Below are 22048 nucleotides of genomic sequence, written 5' to 3' on the forward strand. Positions count from 1 at the left end.
TAATTTTAGTCATGCCCACTGTACAATTCTAGACTCTAGAAGAAGGCGCCAGAGTCTAGCGGCTTGACTAATATGCATTATGGCATATCCGCTTACCTTTCCTTACTCCGTGTATACGACCCATTCCTCAGGGCACTGAGTTTCGTCTAATCTTATCTCTCTAGCCATCATGAATTGACTACTAATTCATGTTTAATGAGCTTGGATTTATCTTAATCTCGCCTGTTTCAAGTCTAGATGTGACATTTCGAAGATTTGCCTTTAATTTGTGAACTTTGTTCTCATCGCGACTTTTTACACTTAGGTTTATGAAGACCTAAAGTTGTCAAGACTTTGGCATCGTCATATTATAGTTCGGCCATTCAGAGAATGCGTTCCTGACACGTCGCGATTGAACTGACGACGTAACTTTGCAATGGCGTTGCAGTTACGATAAAAATATTTTTGCTGGTTGTTTACCGTTTTAACAATTGAGGAGCATTAAAACAACATTATTATATCAATAATCAATGAATGTAGTTACGTCGTCAGTTCAATCGCGACGTGTCAGGAACGCATTCTCTGAATGGCCGAACTATAACCTAGGCACAGTATTAAGAGTCTCAATTTATTATACTACGACCTAGGTAAACATAAATCTTCTTAGTAATAAGTGGGTTATGGCTTTGAAGGGAGCATTCCGTTAACATGATTTACGTTGGTCACTTCACTTCAAAAAAGCTGTCTACCCATGGAGCTTTTTACCGGTACTTTACCAAAGGACTTCGCAAAGTTCTCCATGTTTCGTTACAGCTTGCATAGGCCTTCTCAATAAAATGTTTGATCACAAAATTTGATATTCACTCCTGATCGACAAGAATGATTGACTGTCGATCACCGATAAAAATTGAATATTTTCCTTAGACAAACCTATCAAACAAAAGCAATTACGTATGTTTAATATGTCACGTACGATCTGATAAAAGATTAGAATGGTTATCCAAATCCTTGCCTTATTATAGTCCTTAAGTATATGCAATCATGACAAACATAGCACGTGCTAGTTTGAACACGCTCAAACTGGATTCTGGTAAGTCAAGTTGGGCTGAGGGATTGTTCGAAAGAGTTACCGCGGCCCTGGTACATCAAGGGCTGAAGGATTATGGTGGGTGTTTGTCAAGTCTGACACTTCCTCACGCTGCACCAATAGTGATAGGGTCATTTGATGAAAGAAAAGTTGAGTAAGCTAAGCTGTTCTATTGAAACGCGTCAAATCTGATAGTACTTTTTTCTAAATATCTTCTTCCTATCCACAGGATTGCCGTCCCATCCGACTATGAGAATGAAAGAACAGACGAGCACCTGTGTCTGTGCGAACGCTTATATTAATTTTACATACATTTCATATCACAACAGGTACCTTTCGTTCTTAAAAACTGGTACAAAACCAGTCTTTTTACTCCACTTAGTACTCAAAAATGCGTACACATCTTGTGCCCAAGGAACTTGGTCCATTTTACATAAGTTTTCTTATTTCATGATAACATTACGTATATACTATTTACACTGACATTATTATAATACTCTTTTTATCTCTGAAGGCTAAACTCTGTATTATCTTTAATACTTACACATTGTAAATGTTTCATTAACATTTTCTTCGGAATTTATATAAGGTCTTTGGTCTTATGTAACTAGAACTTTATCTTATGCAACTAGAATTTTTGAGAGCGAAACCTGGACTTCAAAATATAATTTACTGTAGTGTTATTCCTAATGCTATGCTATGTTATGCGTAATGGAAGTCTTAGTTTTTTTTTCTATTATAAGCTAGGGTATGATCTCCTAGCTTTCATCAGAAATAAAACGTCAATTCGTATCACAATAACTTCTTGTATTCACTTTTAAAACACAATTTTTAATAACAATCGTAAGAAAACATAGTTTATCAGTGCACGAAGAAAACGCGCGCTCTATATGTCAAAATCTTCATAGGGTTGTCATCACGGTGGCAGCAGTGTTGCCCGTATAAAATAAAAGGATCTAACATTCGGCCTTCCTGACCTTAGTTTGTCCTCAAACTATACCCTTGGGTAATTATAAATAAGTTTGATTCTAGTTGCCCATTCCAAAAGTAGCTTCCTATGGAGAAGAACGGGCAAGAAACTCCATGGTTACTCTTTTTAAAACACAATATGTATAACATTTGGTATGTATTGATACATACGATAATAACATACAAAAAAAGAAATGCTTACAATATTTTACGGCTGACTCTGACTACTCTGAGAAAGTTATACAATGCAAGTTGAACTAGGAATAATAACATGTGCCACCTATTGACCACTAAACAACTTTCCAAGAAGTCTGATTTAACACAATTACTCTAATTTATTCAAACTCAAACTCAATTTTTTTTTTATGTAGGCCTATAAAAGCTCTTTCGAAACGTCAAAGTTAGGGGCACGGTTCCAAAGAGTTGGTCTCATGGAGAAGAACCGGCAAGAAACTCCATGGACACTCTTTTTAAAAGAAAATAAAATTAATTACATATTACATACAGTTTTCTATCTAGTCCTGAGAATGTTATACAATACAAATTGAGCTAAAAATGTATTAATAAATTATACAAAATAATTTTAGTGCAATTTTTACTAGCAAAATAATTTATACAATTCAAAGAAAAGATATGTATACTGGGTAATCAAGTTTTCAAACAGATCTGATATTAATATTTTTATATTCTACATTTGTTACCATATCTTTTCATAGCTTCACTGGCCAAGCACTCTCACTTGCCAGTCACTGTACAACTTCAAGCAATGACATCATTTACTACATTGTAAGCTTACAGGCCAAGCACTCTCACTTGCCACCTGCTTCTCTTTACTGATGCAGAGGCCAAGCACTCTCACTTGCCACCTGCCTCTCTTTACTGATGCAGAGGCCAAGCACTCTCACTTGCCACCTGCTTCTCTTTACTGTTGCAGAGGCCAAGCACTCTCACTTGCCACCTGCCTCTCTTTACTGATGCAGAGGCCAAGCACTCTCACTTGCCACCTGCCTCTCTTTACTGTTGCAGAGGCCAAGCACTCTCACTTGCCACCTGCCTCTCTTTACTGATGCAGAGGCCAAGCACTCTCACTTGCCACCTGCCTCTCTTTACTGTTGCAGAGGCCAAGCACTCTCACTTGCCACCTGCCTCTCTTTACTGATGCAGAGGCCAAGCACTCTCACTTGCCACCTGCTTTCCAGCCATCTGTAACAAATCGTCAACAATATAATTGCAAAACTCTCACTACGATAAACAATTTCTTCAAATATTTTAATTTCATTTCATTTTGAATCCAAACTGTGACTTGTGTACCATTGCCATTTTAACAAATAGGCAACCATATACTTTCACAAATTCTTACTACAGTAAACAACTTCACGTCTAGTATTTGGACTTGTATACTTTATCAAAACATTCAAGTTTAACAGAGTAAGTTAATCTTACTATCACTGTGACTGCAGCGAGGAATTCACTCCCATTTGGAGCTATCTACGCCTTCCAGTCATGTTAACAAATTGACATCAAGATCCTTCTATCAAGTCTCTCGACTTATGTACCTTATCAATACATTCAAATTCAAAGATTACAAGTCAACATCAACATATTGGCATCTATATACTTATATAATTTCCTATTTCAATAACCAACTTGTTTTATGTCTAGTCTCTGGATTTATATTCTTTATAAATACATTCAAATTCAACCATTACAAGTCAACATCAACATATTGGCATCAATATACTTATATCATTTCCTATTTCAATAATCGACATGTTTTATATCCAGTCTCTGGATTTATATTCTTTATAAATACATTCAAATTCAACCATTACAAGTCAACATTAACATATTGGCATCAATATACTTATATCATTTCCTATTTCAATAATCGACATGTTTTATATCCAGTCTCTGGATTTATATTCTTTAAAAATACATTCAAATTCAAGCAGTACAAGTCAAAACCAACATATTGACATCAATATACTTTTATCATTCCCCATTAAATAAACAAGTCTCTATACCCAGTCTCCGGACTTGTGTACCTTATCAATACATTCAAATTCCAGCAATACAAGTCAAAATCAAGAAATCAAAATCATCAAATCATTTATATAGTTCCCCATCAAATAAACAATTCCTTATATCCAGTCTCGGGATTTATCTAGGTACCTTATCAATACATTCAAATTTCAATATTACAAGTCAATATCAACATATCGACGACAAGAATCCTTTATATCCCGTCTCTGGATTTGTGTACCTCATTCAAATTCAAGCAGTACAAGTCAACATCCCCATATTGGCATCAAGATACTTATATCATTTCTCATTTCAATAGAAAACTTCTTTTATACAAAGTCTCTGAACTTTTGTTCCTTATTAACACATTCAAATTCATCAATATCATAATTCAAAGTGCAAATCAATATTTACACATTGCTTCTGCTTATATAATTCTTCATTACAGTAAACAACTTCTTTCTATCCAGTACCTGGACTACTGTACATTAACAATACAATATACAATTTCTTAATATCTAGCCTTTGATTCATAAACTGGGACACTACACTTGTATTGATCTTCGATACAATATACACTTTCTCAATATCTAGCGTCAAATTTTTATACTTCATCATTACACTTGTATTGATCTTCAATACAAGTGATCAAGTTGTATTGATCTTTCTCAATATCTAGCGTCAGATGTTTATACTTCATCATTATTAATTTCTTAATATCTGGCCTCAGATTCATAAACTTAATCATAACACATGTATTGATCTTATAGATATGATAGGGACTGCTCACCACTAGACGTACTGAAGACGGTATACTTCGCTCTCTGCCAATCCGTCATTCAGTACTGCATACGCATATGGGGGAGTGCTGGAAAAAGCACTTTTATAACTTTGGAAAGAGCACAAAGAGCTCTAATTAAGGTAGCCTTAAAACTACCGTTTAAATTTCCTACAGACACATTGTATGGACAGTTCCGTGTACTAAGAGTTCGACAGCTATTTATACTCATGGCAACTCTTGCCACTCACGCCGTCATCAAAAAACGCGCCGACTACCAGGACTTACTTAGAAAACGGATCTTTAGAATACCTTTACCAAATGCCAACTCTGAATTAGCCAGACGTTGTACCCAATACTCAAATCCTAGCACGTACAACAAGATCAACAGAATTTGCGACCTTAGAGACTGTACTCACAATATATGTAAAAAGAAGATAACTGCAGCCCTACTAAAACTGTCTTACATCGAAACCGAAGCTCTGCTGTAGTACCTACAAAGCCACCAACACCATCAACATACCTACAAAGTCACCACACACCATCAACACTATCACTCTCACACTGACACTACACACCACACACTCTCTCACCTCACACATACACTCATTCACACATGCCCTTCACACACACACCAAACTAGCATAAAAGCCCGATTAAATCACCTTGTTTTAAATTCATTTTCTTTATATTATGTACCTCAATTTAAGTTCCAACATCCTTAGCTCATAATTTCCTTTACTATTTCATCTCCAAAGATTTGGTACCTATGTAACTTTAAGCAATATAAAAGCACTCAGAGCCACAAGATACAAGCTGTGCTTAGTTTGTGGCTCAACGGTAACTACCACAATGTAAAGTTGCTTTTTTGACAATAAACATTTTTTTTTTTTTTATACAATTGCTTAATATCCTGTCTTAGATTTATATACTTCATCATTATGCTTGTATCGCTCTTCAATACAATATACAATTTATTTTAAGGACTTGGTTTCGAAAAATTGAGAGTTATGAGAAATATACACAGCTTTTTAAGTATGTTTTATAAAAATTGATTAATAATATTATCACGAGTGACTCCTTACACAAAACCTTCCTTACACAATTCCTTCCATGTAAAACAGTATTAAATTCAGAATCATAAATGACTTTCGTAATTATCAATATCATCAAACTGGTCAATATACAAATCTCAATTTATTACATCTTCTATCTCTGTCTACAATATATATGTATACATATTTTATCTTGTTTAGTTTTCATTAATCATCAATATGATCAAATAGCTATTAAACATTCTTTAGTCAGTTTCTCTACCCATCTCTTATTTATATTCGTTATCTCACAACTAGTACCATATATCTTGTCTAATCAATACTCAATTCTTTATTAGCATTCCAGTTGCTTGTTTTTAATAATTTACAACATAATAAAACGAGAAATGTAGAAGTAATTACATTTTTTTTTTGTGTCCATCTCTTATTTGTATTAAAGCAATGCCTATGGTTAAACTAAATCAATACATGTCTTCTATTATTATTATTTAATAACACAATCAAATTCAATCAGACCACTACAAGTTACAATTTTACAACATTACAATGTTTCTGTTAATCCCTTATGGTAGTGGTTAAAAAATATAAATATATAATATCCACTTTCTTCCTCAAGTCGTTTGTTTTCAGCAACAAACAATAGAACCAGCTAAAACAGTACAGAGTGCATACCTTCAAACCTCTTAATTTATCAAAAGTTTATTTATCTAGTCTTGTTTCAATAATTCAACAATATAACCAAACTGAAATAGTATGAATCTTTCAATTTATTTCACATTTCAATACAGAGGCTCATAAGAATTAATAACAGATAATCAAAAAAATCAGATATCAATTTTCTTCGTCTGGTATTGTTTTATTAATTAACAATTCATTAAAATCACTACACTTCTCAATGCAAGCTTTTCTTTTTAGTTAATACCATTTAATCAAATTATATTATATTTCATTTAATTGTTATTCATTTATTTAGTGGAAAAGCCTTTGCTCCTTCGGAACTATATCCCTGATGAGGGATACAAAAGCAGAATTGAAGGTGGTGCCGTAGTAACAATTTTAATACAAACAAAGTGACAACAAAGTGCCCCTAGGCCTAGTTTGACTCATGGTTCTTTGTAAATTATTTATGTTGCCTTAAAGTATTGCCTTCTTTAGCTGTGCCCTAACAGGGCCTATAATGGTACTTACTTAGTTTTAAGCCTCTATAACATCAATTGTAACATTATGGAATGCAAATAAATATATACATGAATATAAACATAACCAGATGTCATCATTTTTAAACATAAGTTCCAATAACCACATAAATTGTTCTTTATTTTTATCAGTCAGTTTATTCAATTAATGGTTCAAAACTAATAAATACTAAGCAATGCTCTTTCTTAGTTGTTGACTGTAAAACACTTGTGGTTGTACTTACTGACTTGTTAAGGATTGTTGACACCCCACTGAATTCACTCCTCTGATCCTCCACAATCTTGGTTCCTATTTTATAAGTGGTCAGAATAGACTCACAACATCAATCAAGAAAATCATCATAAACTGTACATGTAATTTTCTGTGAGAGAAGGTCCAACATACAACATGTGCTGAAATTTAGCCTCAGAATAAAATGTCTAACCTCCCAGGAAATTACAAGATTTCCTGTCATAATGAGAGTACCTATATTTGTATGTTTAGAATATTTGATGTGAATATTATCATAAGAGAGTATAGAGAGAAGTGTTAACTTGTATTGTTACCATCCATAAAAGTTCAGGTTCAGTTTATCTATATATTTTACTGAGTGCCCTGGTATGCATTCGACTTTTTAATTGGCTAGGACAAAATACTTATTAATTGCCTAATCATTTATTCTTTAACCGTCTTACATACTTCTTTTTCAACATAGTATAATGTATTCTGATGGTATGGCTCCTGTGTAGTATCAGACAATTTTATGTCTAACTAATGTTGTTTCGTTCCAACTCAGACCTATCTCTTATTGACGCAATCGCCATATTCATTTATTAAATTAATAATAATAGACTGCTTTCCGTTCAAATTTCAAAGCCGAAATTTGTTTATTTTGTATTTATTTGATTCTAGTATACATATCTTTAAGCACTTCAGGTTATTTTGAATGGTTGAGGAAACCAGATTGGTCTCAGCATCAAGTGGTGGATTCCAAATTAAAATGAAATCTTTCAAAAAGAATATGTCTGATCCGGCTACTCAGATTACAGACACTACTGAGTTATATTTTCTTCTGATTAATTGACACTACCGAGTTATATTTATTTATTATGCTTCAGTCTGTAAAATCCTTTAAGTAAATAATAATATTTACTACAATTGCTGCATCTTTACTGTGATGAAACTATCCTTAATGTGTTACAGTCCTATAATGTACCTGTTAGCTGTAATGTCATCCAACATTCAGATAGAATAGGCAGTTTAACTTTTTCTAGGTGAAGCAATTTACAGTTAATAATATGGAAAAGATCATTTAACAAGATTACCATTTTTATAATTTTCACTTTAAAATAAAACATGCATCTTTAAAATAATAACAGGCAATGATATTTGCCATTGGAGAGGCCTATGTCCAGCAGTGGACTGCGATAAGCTGATAATGATGAATGATATTTGCTTGGAATGAAGTTTTACTTAACAATGATGTTTGTATTGGCAGAACCAACATATTGGTAAAATATACTTACTGTCTGAAACATACTGGCTTGAAGCATTTAGTTTCATATAGTTTATGAATAAAAACCAGTTTAGTGTTTATAGTACTTTAAAGTATTTGATTATCCATTATTAATATCTGTTATCACCGCTTGGGATGTACTTAGAATAGTCAAGAGCTGTGTCCAACGGTTTTTGTTGGTTGTCAATTAACCAATTTATTTTCTACTTCTGTTTGTAAGTGATTATGATTATTTCAATTTTAATTATTGTTTTATTGGCTTTATAACGTGAATATCCTATTGTTATATCCTATTTACTTATTTTTGTAGGTACTTTCTTTGTCTATTTCAGTAATGTATGTAAATAATGCATTAACACCAAATTGTTTGGCCATCATCCCCATGAACTATCTATGCAATTAGCTTTACTTGCTTTATTTACTCTTTTCCCATAAATATTGTATGTATTCAATGTGTAGCAAAAATAACACCATACATAATTACTCAGGATAGAAATCTTTACCTCAGACTATCTGCCATGTTCCCAGCTGGTTTATGGATGTCTAATTAAACATATTGTTATACATTTACCCACCTTAGAAATACATGCATCAAATGGATCAATAGCAAGCTCTGTTTACATCCATGTAAAACTGCACTTATAACTATTTTGAATTGCACCCATTATCTACAACAAAATATCTATAACCTAGAGAAAACTCAGTACCGAAGCTCTGAAATGTCGGCTCAAATAGTTTTTAGTATATAGAGCTAAATGTTTCTGGTTTTATATTTGTGTGCCATGACAAGTGGCAAATATGTTTTAAGCACATACCTTTAATAATTGTAATTTTATCCTACATGCATGCACCTGCGTGTGTATGCATGTATACCTATACACATGTTTGGGCAATTAAATGATTGTTTTCTATTCCATGGATTAAATTGGAATGCAAAAAAAAATATATACCTATATTAATACTTATACCTGATTGTCCAATGTCTCGGGTACCTGGTAAAATGTTTCATCACGGTGGAGGTGTCTAATCGCCATCAGGCGTAGTGTGTATCAAGCAGTAATCTACACACAAGAATCTTGTCTGGTCGTCGTCATTATTGGCTCCACAAGTCTTTCGCAGTTATAATCTCATCCGATTGTAGGCATTCAGTTTTACTCTTCAATACCATCAGCGTTCACGAGCGGTTTCAATCGTAATCGAGTCGGGATTGGATCGCAATCGAACGTAAATCGAATGTTTTTAAGTAAAATTAGGAGAATCGTGCCCCTGTTGACCATGTCGCTTTGTTTTCCTTGAGTAAAAAAGTCCTTGATGCATTATTGCGGTTGAGCAATCAGTGCTGTGGTCATCAGTCTCGTCTTCGTATAGAAGTGTTTCGCATAGTGTGGCGTGATCATTAATTTCGAGATCATTCGGAGCATTCGCGCCCCATTGGTAACTAGGCGTTTTCTGTTCTTCCCGCTTCTGATATAAGCTAGGGTATGATCTCCTAGCTTTCATCAGAAATAAAACGTCAATTCGTATCACAATAACTTCTTGTATTCACTTTTAAAACACAATTTTTAATAACAATCGTAAGAAAACATAGTTTATCAGTGCACGAAGAAAACGCGCGCTCTATATGTCAAAATCTTCATAGGGTTGTCATCACGGTGGCAGCAGTGTTGCCCGTATAAAATAAAAGGATCTAACACTATGGCATCTCGCTGTTCAGCCTATGAGGCCGTGTAGGTACTGCTCTACCGGACTTTTTAGAAGTCTTAGTGGTGGTGGAGTTCAATTTATAGGTTGCGAGTAAATTAGTATGATATTAGAGAGACAGGAGAGCTGTCTCTCTAATCTCTCTCTCCGATCGTATCGGATTTCTGTCTGTGTCTGCGCAAACGCTAGTGCACTATGATATGTCCTACGCAGTTGGCTGATCTCCTTATATGTATGAGAGCCTTGGCTGACAATCGGCTAGGACGGCATTATCGTCATCACTAAAATCAGACTGGTTAGTATTGTTATTTTTAAAAATGTCGTATTTTTGGGGCAAAGCCGATTCTAAGATAATAATATGCTAATGCTGGATGACTATAGATTGTCCACGATCCTAGCGACTGTTGCTGAGCCAGGGTCCTTGAGATAAGAACATAGCGTTGACGAATATTAGAGTTATCGGTCAATTACTAATAGTACTATTGTGTTCTAGATAATTAAGATATTTTTGTCACACAAACATTACATAATTTTGAGATTATTTTCTCATATGTAAAAAACATGCTTGTATAAGGCAACTGGTGTAGCACACCTGAGCACATTTTTAATCATCCCTACGCATAAAAACAAGGTATACCCGGTTCGATGCCCATATGAAGCCCACTGGCTACACTTGGCTACGTTACCCTTATGTCTAAATTTTTCATTACAAACTTGGACCTCCCAAGGAACCTCCCGATGTTTCAATAAGGTGACCATAAAACACCTCCTCATAGCAACTCTCGGATTAATAATTAGCCTCTAAAAATTTTGTAACTTCAATGTGCTTCAATTTAGTTATAGCTGAGTAAACTATTGTCACTGTTTTCTCATCATCTCCCGAGTCTTTTCCCAACTATTTTGGGGTCGGCTTTCAGTCCCACTTGATGCAGCTAAGTACCATTTACAAGGGGCGACTGCCTATCTGACCTCCTCAACCCAGTTGCCCAGGTAACCCAGTATCCCTTGTCACTGTTTTCTATTAATATAAATAATATTTTTTCTTTAAAACTAAGCACCTTATTATAATTTGCATTAGAAGTTATAGAGACCAAGATGTATAGGGGCAGAAACTAATGCATTAAACCGAAACATGGACCACGTCTGAGCACTTAATCAAAACTTAAGTAAATACAACACATCTGTCCAAAGTATGTCCCCTACAGTCCTCCACTAGTCAGTATATTCACGTACTCTTGGTCACAGGATTCTTCCACCTGAGCGAGCATCGAGCGCCGCGCGCGCATAGCTGCGTTCATGTAGAAAACTATTCACTGGTCCACATGTTCACTATGCCACATATAGACATCCCCCGTTTTCCCTCAGCCTTTGTAGGAATCCAGGCGACTAATGTGGAGAAAAACATGTTAAAACCTACAGCTCATAGTTAAATCTTCGACAGGTATGATTAACCACAGTTTAACGGTAGATTGCAATAAACTATCGGATGTGCTTATTAGAATTTGACATAACTCGCATTGGGCAAATGTCAAAACAACGGATGCAGAGGTATTTAGAAAATAGTAACTAGCAGTGATTTCTACAACCGATTTATTTATTTATTCAGGCAAACCAACAACATATTTACAAAACAAGTATACTTGCTTAGTTTCATACGCACGTGTTTACAGTGTAAATATGTCACTTACAGGTTTGCACACCATTTACAATAAGTTACAGAGAATAATACTTATTTGTAACATTACTGCAGTCAAAACTATGGGGAAAAAGAACAATGAGTATAAGTTAATTAATTAATTAAAATACAAATAGAGAATTGAATTACATTAGAGATAATAGCATCCGTTAGTTTGCAATTATTGATTGAATTTTGACATTAGTACCATATAAATTATGTCAACAGTAAGTTTCAATCTGCAATCACATAATAACGGATACTGGATAGCTAGGTTAAAGAAATCCCCAGTAAAAAACTGTGATAAACGCTCGAGGAAGAAAACAACAGGATTGTTTAATGTTTTTGATTACCATAAAGGTTTTTAAGCGACGATCGTGGAAAAGCAAGACGCTATATAGGACAATTATGTCATCCAGCAAGCTGAAATGACGATTTGAGAAAAGCTGAAGTTGCAAACATGACGGGCGTTAATATTGCAGTGGACCAATTCTGTACATAAATAAGAAATTCTTAAACACCAGACTATGTCTAAAGAACTGTAAAATCCCAGCTGAAACAAGTGACGACTAACACTTAGATGTGATGTTCTCGCTATATTGTAAATGCTCGCTAAATAGGGTGTCCCTGATCTATTCTTCGAGGGACAGGATTAAATACGGAATAAATACTATTGATCTGCGGATAACACTGAGGCGCAACAAATATTCATGAAATTTAAATACAAACACTCTGAAACACAACTAAGAATAAATAGGAATACATAATAAATACAGCAATAAAAATATACCAACATAGACGCTGCTTAATCAAAAGGTGAACAATCACCGAAATCTTAAAAGTAAGGAAATAAGGATCCAAAATTCATTTATCAAGTTAATGTTGATACATTCAGATTTATTAAATTACGTCCAAACAAACAAGTCGAACGTTCAAGACTCGCCGCAATGTCCTTTCGCCTTTTCTCTTGAGTCAAAGAAATGTGTGTACGACCGTGGCATACACAATGTGCATATGGGGCGAAACTAAAGCAGTAGAACTTGATTCCGCTGACATTTAGAATAGACCTTAAGTTGTAGAACTTAGGGCACATATTAGCTTACCAATTTTTTCTGCTGTTACGACTTTGTGTAGCCCGGTGCAAGCCAACCGGCGCACCACACTTCACGTCATCAGTCGCTCACTGGTCCGCGTGAAGGGAGGGCGCACCTCTTCGCGTCGCTTCTAAACTATTATCAGAAAACAAACGTTAATAGTTTAATCCATTATTTGTTGAACAAGCAACGGTGCAAACTATACAAGTATTTGTGTCATTAAACCGTGTAACTTTAACATCAGTGTGTGTTCCAATATTTATCACGAGGATTTCGTTTATATACGTAAGTATATTGATTTTTCTTAGTACGTGACAGGATATTTATTCCATCACCAAACTTAAATGTCGCTGAACTGTTTGGAACATTTCTTTTCGAAGTGAGACTCTAAAAAGATTTATTCGTTTCATTAAAAGTTGATAGTTTGCCGAGAAAGCACGTTGCGGCTACAATTCCGTTACTTATGTGTTCTTTTGAACTTGTCTGACTACTATAGTCAGCCATCTCTTCAGTTTGTGGAATAAAATGAGTGAGACTACACATTTTCTAATGTGAAAATTCTGAATATTTAAAATGTGTTACAATGAATTCTTGTTCGGCAGTTGGTTTATGTCTGACATCGACGTGATTAATAGCTGCCGTGTCTATGTTATAAAGATCATCGGTACACCCAGTGACTAACATGCGGTTACCCGTTGTGGTCTATTTACTTATAAGTAGGTGACTATAAGGTATATCAATTACGGAACTTTGTTTTCCAATGTTAGGTCTTTCAAATAATTGCTTACGGTACAAACGGTCCACTTCATTTATTATTTCACAATTAGCTACCAATTAAGTACCTACATATATACGAAACCAAAACCCACACTAGGTATATAGCCGTCCAAAAAAGATTGATCGTAACACGTATAATGAATATAATGTATTCAGTACATGAATAGAAGAAGATACAGTGAACTCCGAACAACGGTACAGGGACAAAATTAACACAACACAGAGTTAAAGCAATAGACGACGGAAACGGTACTGTATGCTAAGTGGACGATGCGAAATATCGTACTGACACTTCCTTGAATAGATACATTTGGGAAGGGACATGATAATGTTCGGGAAACAATTAGCTTTAAAGACAATGATGATGTTAATGTTTGAAATCTTGTTAAAAGCATTGTTAACACGGAGAAACTTGGGCAAATTGTATTTTTTGGGATAGCGCTTCTGTTGAAAATTCGTCGTGTTTGAAATACTCTTAATTAAAGGAACATTTTTCTTTATTCGAGAAGAACAGAAATACGAAAAAATCTAGTAACCAATGTTTTATACTACATCACTGTTCACATACATTAATATTTAAGAGTGCAGCAAAGAAAGGATACGTAATTTGTTATTAACTCAGTCTGTAGGTATGATGCCGAGGAAGTAAAAGAAAAGTTAAAAGGCATTATTACAAATTACTTCTTTCTCATCACTATAATCGATTGAGCAACTAAGTAAATTGATTCGTTTGTATGTAAAATGGCTGCAACTAAGGAGTTTACATCAACAAGTTTCAATGTCGCCGCTGTTTACTTCCTCAAAACTATATTACTATTGTCTTTGATCGCATTGTTTGATGATACAATAGTCATGAATGCTACCCCAAATAATGCAATATAGAGGTACTTACTAGACTATTAACGTAATCGTTTAACATATTCTTTGTTGTAAGTATAATACATTAATATAATACATTGTTAGTCAACCGGAATTCTTATATTTCCTCTCGTACCTATTTACCCACCAAAGAAGTCTAACGGCCGTTTCCAATTTTCCACCTGTTTCTTCCCAGAAATAACATTTTATTAGTCCCAAACAAATTATCTCAAACTGCTGTCTTTAATAATCAAACTCTACTTGTAGTTTAACGAAATTGATTTTGCAAATGTAATATTTAATGACAAGAAGACGAAGTCTAAAGTATTATTAGACAAACAGGTAAAATAAGGCATAAGTGATCTCAGCTTGCCACTTTTGTTGTTTTTGTAGTTTTCAGCGAAGTACCAAGCAATGTGAATGAGGAATTAGTCATAGTAGCAAGTACGAGGTTCAGAGAAGTTCAACGTCCAAACAAACTTAACTGACTCACGTACAAAACAATATTACGAAACCTAATTCAAGTATTGAAAACATTACACGTAGGACAACCTTCTTTCTTGCACAAACCGATTCAATATTTTGCTGATATTTTGTTAAACAGCATGCAACTCCCATGTGTCATACTTATTTGCATAATGCACATTATATTATGCTTATTGTTTTTGCAGTTATTTTCCTCGTGTCTAAAGGTATTGCTTTATCTTATTCCCAGTAAATAATTCAATGGGTATAGAAGCATCATCTATTGCTTCTTAGTCAATATCACCAGGAATAACATTCCTATTCCCATCATATCTCTCTATAAGATCATCATCTCTTATATAAGATAATCTCTATTCTTCACAACGAGAGTCTGGTCGATGTACTCTCTAAGTTTTGGTATCTCTAAAATAATAATTCCAAATGGAGTTCGTTTCAACATTTCCTCAACAACATTAGTTCTTATTCTATTTCGCTTTGGATAATTTTAGGACTAGAGCTTAAGATGCAGAATTTAAAAATTTGGAAATTACTAATCTTAGTTAATTCAAGGTTGTGGTTTGATATTTGAAATATTCGCCAGCATGGCAATATAAATCATAGGTATTTGCGAATTCAAATTTTCCATAATGTGACACGTGATAATTAATTAATTCGATATAACTTCGAAATCCTCTCGCCTTGAGATCTCGTGGAAAAATTACTAGCATTTTAGTTCAAGTTTTTGTTAAACAACCTTCATACTTACACAATTCTATGCCATCTTATCTAAGAAAACGTAAAACAAACGATTCATTAAAAGCTCCACAAATCAATTTGAATGCATTTGAACTCAATGTTTCTGAGTTCTCATGCATAAAATGGTAATTTTACGTTAACGTTTATGATCCTAGCAATGACTAACACAAAGGCGTATTATAAAATTTGTGCACGCATAAGGCGCCGGGTTCACTAACAATGGTGGAGTATGTGTGACGTGCAAGCCTCAGCCATTGTTGAGAGCAACAGACGCGCTGGCATTGACGTAAATCTTTAGATTCATCGGAAAATTAACCTTAAGTGTAACAGCATAAGGTGTAATAGATCAAATTAGTCCTATGGTTTTTTTACTCACCCGCCCCTTGTTCGATTGTCAATATCGATTTCGTGTCAACAGATGAACCTAAAACGCATAACTAAACGAATGACAAATATGCAGGGAGGAATACCAATGGAATCAGAAAAAGATGGTGTGAAGGAGACGGGAATAAAGGATAGATAGGTTGATGGAGAACACCAGTGCCAATGGCATAATAACAAGAATTGAAACGAAACCAACTCAAAATCATCAAAATAAGCATGTCTTTCAGTTAGAAAGTACTCATGAAGATTTATTTCAGTTTTTATCTCGTCTTTTCAACCAAAACTAAACCGGTTTAGAAACGTGAAACAAGACACGGCACTTAAGCAATTTTTTGAATCGTTTTACATAAAAAAGAACGTGCATTATTATTCTTTATTGCAACATTTGCCAAACTGCTTCTGTAGCTGTGTCCATGAGATGATGCTGCAAAATGCTCTCTATTGATGCAAGCCTGTGACAAAATGTCAAAATCAGGTCTTCGTTCCATGACCTAGAGACTACAAAACGTGACAATCTCATTCAATTCATCATTTTCAATGAATTGAGGTCTAATAGTAGCAGCGATGTAGATTAATTATTGGTATTCGATGACTTGGACAACTAACAGATATTCGAGGTTTTTTAGTGAAAGCGTCCGCATTGTTTTTTTTTTTTACTTAATATAAATGAAAACTTGTGTCTCCTATTACACTGTTTTAAATGGCGTAGCGTGCATTACAATATTGAGCGTGGTCAAAGAATGAACGTGATATCCAGTTTCGTAATAATGTTTATATTAGTCAGAGTACTTTGCTTTCAAAGCTATCTCGGTCATATAATAATAAACTGAGTCTTACATATCCTGGACTGCAGCCAGGCTTGCACTCAGAACAATAGTGGCTATTCACTTGCGAGCTATTGTAGATTGAACTAGTGATGAGCTCTGTCTTTGCACGGGAATCAAAATAAACTATCTATCTATCAAAAACTTCCGTATTAATCACTCTACCTATACGTAGACTGAACAAAAAAAATGCGAGTAGTAGTTTTTGAGTTTTGCAAATAGAGACGGACCCCGTAGAGGACTTTGTTTTTCAAGATCTAGGGTGCCACCCCAAAGTTTGATATTCCTGCCCTTTTCATATCTATTGCGGCAACCACAAATGGATGCGACGCAAGATTCTCATTTGCAATATTACTGTCATCCACGTTGTTTTATTGAGAAATCACTGTTGCATTAATGCTCGGCGAAAGTGTCTGACTTTTACGGTTTGGTTGCAATTCTTGCGGAATACCGGAGACTTTGAATTATTGAGAAGTTTCACAAATAATCTGGTAAATATAAAGTTCATTGATTAACATTAAATAGGTAGTTTGCTATTCTAATGGTTGACTGGAAACGGCGCCTTCAGAATTTGGTAATACGCCAAGAAAGAGAAAATTACTTGGCTTTTATGCTAGCCCTCATAAATAATACGGAATATGCCATTACAGGCTAAGTTAGGGGTAGTTTGTGTACTTTGCTATAAAACTGAGTCTAACTGCGATTTTTAAAGCGTAGACTTTATGGCTTTAATAATAGCCATGAATAATTTTCGGGCATTCCTCTTTCATTTTCTGATGAAAAATCCTTTTAATAGTTTGGCATTCATTGAAGAAACTAACAGTCTGATTTATTGAAACTTTTTTTTTTAGGTTTGTTAAACAATACAAATTAGGTAAATAGTGAGTTAATTAAGCAGTATTTTTTATTTAAAATAATCGGCGTATAATTATGAAGAGCACCGGAAACTGATACTAAAGTAAGTAGGCTACATTATTTGAAGTTTATTTATATACTTATAACAATGGTGCACTCAGATGCTGTTGAAATGTAGATTGTTGAACAGTCGATAGTAGTGTTGTTAATAAGGAAATGACAATATAACACTGACATTCGACGCCTCTGTTCAATGCTCCCAGAGAAACTGATATATTACTCTTGTAATAACAATTTTATACCAGCTTGGTTTTATTGAAATACAAGATAGTTTTATTTAAACTGTGTCGAGTTAGAAACTTAAGTTTTATTCAATACAGCGAGAAATAATGACGTTGCATCGATAAATTCTATAAAAATCTGTTTGTTTTCGTAGATTGTGGTTGATAAGTTATCTCTATTTTCTATATCTGATGATGATTTAGTTATTAGGTAGGAAGGCAGGTATTTATCTCCCACGTTTAATGGTATGTAAGTGTACCTACCAATCAAAAAGAACACGATAAAAAAGATAAAATTACGAAGCAAGTGCCTAATTTGCAAAAACAAATACACCATTCCACCAAACCATAAAAAAATTCTAACGCGTAAAAGAAAGTAACGCCATTAAAAACCATGCCTAGTTACAATTTTAGTGTAACACAAATAGTCACAAGTCGTAAGTAACGCGTACAAATTCTGGAATATTCGTCGGAAGGCGGGAGTCGGTTGCCATGGTAACCGGGGGGTGGGCTATTTCTGTCCGTCCTCCTTTGATCTTGCAAGCGAGCATTCCTCATGGGCTTGCGACATGCAGCTCGAACACTCGAGCTATCTTGGAACAGGTCACGATGTGAACTAAATTCTTTCACCGTAATATTTTGCTGGCCCAACCTGCTTGCTTTGGCAAGGACGTTTTTTGTGTGCCTTGTTTAGGCTGACTGTACTAGACTTGTGACTAAACATTCCTTGAGCTGGATTTGTTTTTGAGAAATTTAGTTCTTAAGCTTATTTTAGTTCAATTTTATAAAAATTGACTCATACGGTCATACTTATATGATTTTCTATAAAACTTACTGATAGCTTTTAACCAGTGCACACACATATAGGTCTCCAACATTGATTATCATAAAATATGCTTCCTAATGATAAAAATAGTTTTACTACGTAAATAATTATGTAGTTACCTACTTCTATATTGACACAAAAATTAAGATGCTTTATAAACATTATTTGATAAACTGCTTAGGTTCGCTCGCGCCATGATATCCGTTCTAAATTCAAACGGTAGGTTGCGTTCACGTTACTTAGTTCACACACATTGGCTTCATTCATAATTTACGAATCATTGTGTTAGTTTATGTCCCACGGTCTGAACTAACCTTAAACGTAAAACATGTTACACTCGGTTCGATGCTTACTGTTTCATAGTATTTCAACAAAATTGTGTTTTCTTGAAATAGATATATAATGTCAAAGTTTTGAAACGTTCTACCTTTAAAGTTGCAATATATTTTCCATGCCAAACATAATATTGACCTAAAAGGCCTATCTACAGGAAAACCGTAGCATTTACAACAGGAAATTGTCTTAACGCTGCATAGCGCTCCGGAACAGGAAAAATATTAAAGCAAATTAGTTTACAAAGGGCAGAGCCACGGGGCAATATGTCACAAAATTAGGTAAAACAAAGCACTCCCAATCTGTTTGTGATAAACTCAAAAACTATTGACCGGATTTTAATTCATCATCATCATTATCATCATCTCAGCCATAGGACGTCCACTGCTGAACATAGGCCTCCCCCTTAGATCTCCACAGATACCGGTTGGACCTGCATCCAGCGTCTTCCGGCGACCTTTATAAGATCGTCTGTCCACCTTGTTGGTGGATTTTAATTCAGTTTCCATCAATACAGAAAAAAAACATAAGGAAGGTTTATATAGGCGAAGCCGGGCGGTCCAGTAAATTAATAAGATAATAAGCCTTAGCTGTGACTACACGGCTGTTTGGTGTTTACGCGCATAATCTATGGCACGCCGCGACCAAACAATGCGTGAGTCATGGACCACAGATAACGTATTGTCTTCGCTTATGAAGACGCGATGAAGTTCGACTGATGACTAGGAAGTTAGAAGGATAAACTATTAGGCAGGATAGGTTATTATCATAATATCATTTCTATTACCGTAGTGGTGGTACAATGCCTGTTATGGTTAGCTTTATTTAAGGGATTAATGATTTGTTTTTTTGACTGATGGCCTCTGAAGTGTCATGTTTGTTGTACAGATATGAGGCCATAATAATGCCATAACATCTCTTGAATCAAAAATATTATCATCTATTTCATATTTGTTTTTAACAATAATTTTTCAAAAGTTAAAAGGTACCTACATAAAATAATCTTGGCTGGCAACAACTGAACGATTCAGAGATTACCTGCTCTGCAGTCTCACAAAACATTATAACAAAACATTAACAGTTACATGCGAAACACGATTATTTAACAAACATTACGTCTTACATCACACGATAATCGTATTAACTCAATTAAAATTAAATTGTCCCAAATCTGCAGTCAATATACGCAATTGACCCGGATTATAGTGTTGCCAATTTATTTGTTAAATTAAGTACAAAGAAGGAAAAATTTGAGGATATTTACGTATTAATTACATATAATAGTAGGTAAATGTCATATTTATTGCACTTATTATGTCTGTGAACGATTATGGTCATGCCATTGTATGTGCAGGTGCAAAATAATAACGAACCAGAATTAAAAGTGAGTCGTTGTTATTAAGATTAGTGTTGGTGTAATCGGTTCACATTTTCCATAACAATGTACGAGAGTATCAAGCTAATCCACGATGACTAATTTCGCTTCGCCGGGAAACTGATCGGAAAATCTTCTCATACTTTTTCGATGGAAATATCGCCATGAACCCACCCATCTCCCGAGCCTTTTCCCAACTATGTTGGGATGGCTTCCAATCTAACCGGATTCAGCTGAGTACCAGTGTTTTACAAGGAGTGACCTCCTATCTGACCTCCTCAACCCAGTTACCCGGGCGACCCGATACCCCTTGGTTAGACTGGCGTCAGACTTACTGGCTCCTGACTAGGTACCCTTAACGACTGCCAAAGATGTTCAATCGCCAAGAACCCACATAGGTACCGTTCTAACGAACTGAAACAATATTTTTAAAATCGGCCATCCTCTAGTCACTTTGCAAATCTTCCATATAGGAAAATACGTTCTAATGTTTTGCTTGATTGTAAACTGGTTGTTGACCTTATATTTTTTGTATGTTACTTACAGTTGTGATCTCATCACATGACTCAAGTTTGGCTATCGCAATTAAATTACGATCACTCTTGACGGGTGTTGAAAAGATCTATTGTAATAGCTTAGGTATAGAGGTAATCCATTGCAAAATAAATACCTCATAGCATAGAGGTTTACAGATAGTATTTTTGTGCCAATCATTGGCAAAGACTATCTCACATTCAGAATGTGTTATTATAATGAACATTTGGTTATTTCAATGTATCAACTATACTATAAATATTTAAGTTTTCTAAGCTCTGCAATACTCCTTTCACTTACTTGTTTTTTTTTCTTTCTTTTCTCGATAGGTTGTACCTAATTTAACCTATAGGTCATTAAAAAACAACATTGTTTTCATAAAGCAAAAAAAAAAGTTTAACAAAGACCTTTCAAAATGCAGATGATCAAATAAAGGCTTTAATTGATGAAATTAATATAAATACCTAGCTACAAAAGAACAAGGAACAAAGTGTTTAAAACTAAAAGACCGTCATTTACATTACAAATAGCCACGTTTTCCCGCCAGTTCATGGTCGAAACCATAGTTAGTATCTGTATCTGTGTCTGTTAGTATCTTCTGTATTCTGTTAATCGATTCGAAAACACCCTCATATTTTACAGTTGTCTGTGGTTAGGGTTTGCTTATAAATATTTGAATTGAAATAATTATTCATGCAGGAGTATATAATATTCAGACCTTTTTTCAA

At 34.6% G+C, this 22048-nt stretch overlaps 1 protein-coding gene and 1 long non-coding RNA gene across 2 annotated transcripts in view; one reads left to right on the forward strand and one right to left on the reverse strand.

The window, feature by feature from the left end:
* Window positions 1-2616: 2616 nt before the first annotated feature.
* On the reverse strand, window positions 2617-9841 carry LOC124640791. Its single transcript, XR_006985596.1, has 2 exons — window positions 9551-9841; window positions 2617-3238 (listed from the first exon to the last, which is right to left on the reverse strand). It is a non-coding gene; the product is annotated as an uncharacterized LOC124640791 (long non-coding RNA).
* Window positions 9842-13128: 3287 nt separating this feature from the next.
* Window positions 13129-22048, forward strand: part of LOC124640737 (CDC42 small effector protein homolog) — a 30288-nt gene continuing 21368 nt past the window's right edge. Inside the window, exon 1 of the mRNA XM_047178642.1 lies at window positions 13129-13337. The gene's annotated coding sequence lies outside the window, so the exon portion shown is untranslated. The remainder of the gene's footprint in view (window positions 13338-22048) is intronic.

Source organism: Helicoverpa zea, chromosome 21 (assembly GCF_022581195.2).
Source record: "Helicoverpa zea isolate HzStark_Cry1AcR chromosome 21, ilHelZeax1.1, whole genome shotgun sequence".
NCBI lineage: Eukaryota > Metazoa > Arthropoda > Insecta > Lepidoptera > Noctuidae > Helicoverpa > Helicoverpa zea.